Source organism: Dipodomys merriami, unplaced genomic scaffold (assembly GCF_024711535.1).
Source record: "Dipodomys merriami isolate MVZ:Mamm:240054 unplaced genomic scaffold, mDipMer1.0.p SCAF_199, whole genome shotgun sequence".
In the NCBI taxonomy this organism is placed as follows: domain Eukaryota; kingdom Metazoa; phylum Chordata; class Mammalia; order Rodentia; family Heteromyidae; genus Dipodomys; species Dipodomys merriami.
Window position 1 is genome coordinate 1440533 of NW_027203370.1, and position 7210 is coordinate 1447742.

Below are 7210 nucleotides of genomic sequence, written 5' to 3' on the forward strand. Positions count from 1 at the left end.
AAGGGTAAACAAAAAAAAAGAATTGAATTTTGATTTCACAAAGGCCATATGCTTTTTCAAAGGTGCTAAGAGGTTATAACCGATTGAAATGTCTGAATGGCAATGTGATGACGCAAGAGGTTAGTGATATCACGGTGGTAATGAGGTCACCTATGGAATAGTGATGTCACTACGAGTTTGCAATATTATAATCACATGTCTGATTTCTATTGCTACTAGTTCACAATGAGGTTAAATGTTCAAGGAAGGATCTAGAAGTCCTAAAACCCATGATATTTCTAACATGTGATTTCAAAAAAGGATGGTGAAAACAGAATGGCACAGTGATATCACAATGTGAATGTGATGTCACAATATCATGTCATAATATTGTTAAGGGTGTTCAGAGGAAGATGGCAGAGGAGAAGCTGAAGGGCAAACAAGCTCTCTCATAGAGAGCAGTTTTAGTGTTCCAGTGAACAGTCCTAGGGTAGAGAATCACACCAAGTGTTCAATAACAGTACAGAGAGTTTGGCCAGAGAGGGAAAATCTAGGCAAGGAGACAGATCTGAACATTACCAGTAGCCGTGGCTGCAGCAGATGCAGAGGCAGTGGCAGCTGTAGCCTCCATACCTACAACAGAGAGAGTCCAGGACAAAGGTGCCTGAAACAGAGGACTAGGTGATTCTACTCACCACCAGAAAGAACTGAGAAGGCGCATATATCTTCATCCTGCAGATCGCAGACCAGTGATGACCCAGGAATCAAGACTCTGGCTTGAGTTGAACCCTGACATCCTCACTCCTTATCAGGGAGCAGAGGTGAGAAGGCCAACCCTTGCCCCCCCACCCCACTGGAGATCTCCATTTTTGTGACTGACAAAGGCTGGGCTGAGCAGCTAGCTCAAACTCAGGCCTTGAAAGAAAACAAAAGAGTCATTTTGCAGGTCATAGGAACTAGAAGTTACCTACCAGGCTCAGTTCAACCGAGGGGAAAGTCACCCAGCCCAGGCCTCTAAAGATAGCTCTGCCCTAAGAAGAGTGACTTTCTTCACCGGGTAAACAGAGCCAAAGTCTGTCCCTCCCTGGAGCAGCCTAGACAAACCATTGAAATTCAGTAAACATAAACCCTGAGAATGGCTTCAAGCTGGGATCTGTGAGTGTCTCAGGAGCTAGCCCCTCAGGGAAAAGCTACTGTATACTGAAAGGCCTCAACCCTACCCAGAACCTAACCTCATCACAGCATCTCCAAACTAAAGGAAACAGCCAACTCCCCCTGTTGTGATACTCAAAGAAGATCTCCCTCCCACTAAACTAGCCTGGAAGGAGGATCACAAATTCCTGCCTAACACAGAGCATTTTCTGCCTGCCCAAACAAAATGACTTAAGAAACCAATCAGGCCATAGGAAAACCAAACACCACAAGCATACCAGAAACTCCACTAAGAGAATGGTTACAGACACAGGGGAGATATAGGGTCTTCCCATTCCCCCCCCCAAAAAAAAACCCAAAAAATCAAAGAACTCTTTTTTGAAACTTTTTTAAAATTTTTATTTTTAAGTGTTTTCTGTTACTCTTTTTATTCTCATAATTTTTATTTTTGGTGTGTGTTTGTGTGTGTGTGTGTGTGTGTGTGTGTGTGTGTGTGTGTGTGTGTGTGTGTGTGTGAGTGAGTGTGTGTGGTGTGTGTGTGTGTGTGTGTGTGTGTGTGTGTGTGTGTGTTTAAACTCTTTTGATCTTTTGGTCTTTTTTTGTTGTTTACATTTTTTCTCTTTCTTTTTTTCATCACTTAATTGTTGCTCTGCTCATGCCCAGATATATACCTGTTGTCAATTATTAGACCTTATTCCCAATTGTGTACATACTTCATCCAGAAATTTATTACTCAACAACCTCTTAGGCTTAATTTCTTTAATAGCAGTATTATCTCTTTATAACTACATAATTTTCAAGTAACTAATTATAAATATATTTTTATTGTGAAAATACTGAACAAAGGGTTTACAATTACATGGGCAAAATAATGAGTACATTTCTTATCAAGCATTGTAGCCTCCTCCTTTGTTTCCCTTTCTCATCCCTTGCCATCCCTCCCGTCCCCCCACCAACTCCCCCCCCAAAGTTGTAAAGTTCGTTTTTCGACATAACAACTTGTACATCTCATTATTGTAATGGGTCCACCTGTATCCTTATTTAAAAGGTTTGTTTTTTTCCCTTGCTTCCACAAATTTATGTTTCCTTTCTATCCCTCCCCTCCTGTCCTCCTATCATTTTCTTCTCAAAATAATATCTTTAAACTTATGTAATTTTAAGTGTTTCACTTCTTAAACCTAAATTTTTGTGTTTCCATTTTTTTTGTTTTTTTTAATCTCTCTCCTATCATTCTGTCCAATTCATTTCCCTCTCAAAGATTAGGACTTGGTTAAATTTACTCTCCTTTTACATCTCCACATGCCTCTAGTCTTATTTTTCCCCACATTTCTCCCTAAAGCTAATAATTTCTGGTTTTCCAAATCCTTCTTTGCTGTTCTTAACCCATTAATCAATGATTGTTTGATGTTGAATAGATTGTGTCTATTGAACTAGATTGTATCTTCAGCCATTTTGATTGTGCAACTATAGGACTCTGGTTGATGTTTGCCTTAAAATAGTGCTCTAGCACAAAATTGGTATTACTTTCATACAAAATGGGCAGAACAAGCCAGAAAAACACAAGAAAAATGGCAAGTCCAGGTATCTGAACTCCCACTCATGATAATCAGGTGACAGAATAGTTAATGAATAATCCAGAAAAAAGTTCCCCCAAAGCTCAACAAATACTACTGGTAAACATGGTAATTGAAATTATTGAAAACTTGCATAGGGAGCAAGAAGAGGCAAACAAAAAATTAATACAGGAATCTTATTAGCATTAAGAAGCTACTTAAATATAAATACAGGAGTTGTGTAAGCAGGGTGAGAACAGTCAAAGAGAAATACAAGAATCACGTGAGCAGGCTGAGAACAGTCATAGAGAATTACAGGAGTTGTGTAAAACATGAGGAAGCTAATCAAAGAGTATTGCAGGAATTGTAAGAGTGGGATGAGAATAGACAAAGAACCATAAAGGTATTCATGGAATCCATAAACTGACAGCAGATAGAATTCAGGAAGACCATAAATGAAATGCTGAATGGAGCCAGACAGAAGGAATGGCAGTCCAAGGAAAACATAACCAATCAACTGAGTGATTTGAGAATAAACACGGAACACCAAATTAAGGAAGTAAAGTTCCTAAAGATCTAAAACAAAGTTCCAACAAAGAATTTGAAGCCATCAAAGCTGACCAAGTAGAAGGAAAAGAAATTAAAAACAAGATAGAGAGACTTGACAGTAAGTTAGACCATGCAGAAGATCCAATCTCGGGGATTGAACACAGCCTAGATATTATAGAGAAAGAACATACAACTATCCAAGACAAATCCAAGAAATATGATAGAACTATTCAATATTTGGAAGACACTATCAGAAGGGCTAATCTGAGGATAAGGGGTGTGGAGGAGCACCTAGAGACAGAAGGTAATGGTCTAGGAAATTTATTTAACAGAATCCTAACAGAGAACTTCCCAAACATCCAAAAAGATATGCCTATTCAGATTCAAGAAGCTTTTAGAACCCCAAATAGACCAGACCAGAAAAGGACATCCCACCATCACATTATAATCCACAAAGCATCAATTCAGGCCAAGTAAAGGATCCTTAATGTTCTCAAAGAGAAAAGATCAATTACCTATAGAGGAAAACCCATTAGAATCACCTCAGATTTCTCAGCAGAAATGATTCAAGCAAGAAGAGCCTGGAAGGATGTATGCCATGCCTTAAAGACAAACAACTGTCAACCAAGAATTCTGTACACAGCTAAACGCTCCTTCATAACCAAAGGTCAAATGAAAAGCATCCATAGCAAAGAAAAATTGAAACAATATATTTCCACCAAACCAGGCCTACTTAAGATGTTCCAAACTTAGAAAACCAAGAAGACCACAGTAAAGGCTAGGAAATGGCATCCAAGGGAATAAAATTAGAACTTAACACCAAAAGCCGCCAAAGAAAGTATTGTACCACATGGCGGCTGAACAACACATTGTTGAATCACCAGTGGGTCATGGGAGAGATTAGAACGGAAATTCACATATTCAAAACATTCAACAAAATGAACACACAAATTGTCAACTCCTCTGGGACACAGAAAATGCAGTACTCAGAGGCAAGTTTATAGATTTGAGTTCCTACATCAATAAATTACAAAGATCTGAAACCAACAATTTAATAAGACATCTGAACCTCCTTGAAAAAGAGCAGCAAGATAAACCCTAATCCAGTAGATGGTAAGAAATAATTAAAATTAAAATTAAATCAAAATTAAATGAATTAGAATCCCAAAACACCATAAAAAGAATCAACAAAACAGAGTTGATTCTTCAAAAAAAATTAACAAAATGGACAGACCCTTAGCAAATCTTATCAGAAAAAGAAGAGAACACACCCAAATAAACAAACTTAGAGATGAGAATGTAAAGATCACCACAGAAACAACCAAAATTCAGAACATTATAAGGGAATACTTCTCAAAGCTTTATGCTAATAAGTTTGAGAACCTGGCAAAAATGGAAGTTTTTCTAGCAAATATTGTCATGCCAAAACTAAACCAAGTTGAATTAAATCAACTTAACATGCCCCTATCAAGCATTGAAATAGAAGCAGCAATAAGAGACCTCCCATCTAAGAAAAGTCGGGACCAGATGGATTTACAACAGAATTCTACAAGGCCTTCAAAGCAGAGCTGACACCAATACCCCTACAACTCTTCAATGAAATTGAAAGAGGAAGTTGATTACCGCACTCATTCTATGAAGCCATCATGACCCTCATCCCAAAACCAGGCAAGGACTCATCAAAGAAAGAGAACTAGAGACCCATTTCTTTGATCTACATTGATGCAAAACTCCTCAACAAAATTTTAGCCAATCGACTTTAACAATTCCTCCAAAAAAACATACACCAAAATCAAACAAGTTTCATTTCAGGGATGCAAATCTGGTTCAATATATGCACATCAATTAATATAATTCATCACATCAACAAGAGGAAGGATAAGAACCACATGTTTACCTCAATAGATGCAGAGAAAGCATTTGACAAGATCCAACACCACTTTATGATGAAGGCTCTGGAAAAACTATGAATCCAGTGAACCTTCGTCAATACAATAAAGGCTGCATATGACAAATCTAAAGCCAGCATTATACTTAATAGTTAAAAACTAAAGCCATTTCCTCTTAGCTCGCAAACAAGGAAAGGATGTCCACTCTCTCCACTTCTGTTCAATTTAGTATTAGGATGCCTATGTACAGCAATAAGACGAGATGGAAACATAAAAGTGATCAAAATAGGGAAAGATGATATAAAACTCTCCCTCTTGGCAGATGACATGGTCTTGTATTTAAGGAATCCCATGGACTCCAATCCCAAATTACTCATGCTGATTCAATACTTTGGCAAAGTAGCAGGGTATAAAATTAACTCTGAAAAATCAATGGCTTTTCTATATGCCAACATTGAGAAAAGTGTGGCTGAAATCAGGAAAGCAACTACATTCATAATAGCCCAACAAAAAATAAAATAACTAGGAATGAACTTAATCAAAGAACTGAGGGATCTTTATGAGGAAAAAAAACTGAAATAGGAAATCAAAACGGAACTTAGAAAGTTGAAAAATCTCTGATGCTCTTGGATTGGAAGGATCCACATCGTGAAAATGGCAATACTTCCCAAGGCTATCTACAAATTCAATGACATACCTATCAATATTCCAAGCTCATTCTTCAAGAAAATAGAAGAGTCAATCCAAAAAGTCATATGGAACAATAAAAGACCCCAAATAGCAAAAATGATACTTAATAGAAAGAACAGTGTTGGAGGAATATCAGTATCAATTTTCAAACTCTACTACCAAGCCATAATAATAAAAACATCTCGGTACTGGCACAAGAACAGACCTCACAACAAAAGGAATAGAATTGAAAACCCAGAAATGAACCCACAGACCTATAGCCACCTAATTTTCGATAAAGGAGCTAAAAAATAGAATGGAAAAAACCAACCTCTTCAGTAAATGGTGCTGGCAAAATTGGTTAATCACTTTTAGAAAACTAAAGCTAGATCCTTATATATCACCCTGCACAAGAATCAACTCCAAATGGATCAAAGACCTTGGAGTCAAGGCAGTAACCCTGAAAACATTACAGATCAAAATAGGAGAAACGATAGATCTCCTTGACATAGGCTGAAATTTTTTAATAGAAATCCAGAAACACAACAAATCAAAGAAAGGTTAGACAAATAGGATTGCATAAAATTCCAGAGCTTCTGCATGGCAAAGGCATAGTTAGCAATATCAATAGAAAGCCCACAGATTGAGAGAAGATCATCACTAGCCATACAACAGACAAGGGTCTCATATCTGAAATATACCTGGAACTCAAAAAACTACATCTCCCAACAACAAATCCTCAAAGAAACAACTGCCCAATAAATAAGTGGGCTAAAGACTTACAGAGAAACTTCTCTGAAGAGGAAATTAGAATGCCCAATAGACACATGAAGAAATGCTCTATTTCTCTAGACATAAAAGAAATGCAAATCAAAACAACATTGAGATTACACCCCACCCCAGTTAGAATGGCTATAATCAAAATCTCTAATCACAACAGATGCTGGAGGGGATGTGGATAGAAGGGAACTTTACTGCATTGTTGTTGAGAGTGAAAACTTGTTCAACTACTTTGGAAAGTAGTATGGAGTTTCCTCAAAAGACTCCACATAGAGCTCCTCTATGACCCAGAAATTACAGTTTGGGGCATCTACCCAAATGATCACAGACAAGGCAATACTAAAGCTATCAGCACAGTATGTTTATCACAGCATTATTTACCATAGTTAAGATATGGGACCCACCCAGCTGCCTCTCAGTAGATCAATGTATCAAGAAAATGTAGCATATTATATATATATATATATATATATATATATATATATAGGAATTTTATGCTTCTATCAGAAATAAGTACATTGCTCCATTTTATAGGAAATGGAAAGACTTGGAAAAAATTATATTAAGTGAAGTAAGCCAGGCCCAAAGAAACATAGGTTCCACGGTTTACCTTATTTGCAATATCTAGTACATATGTAG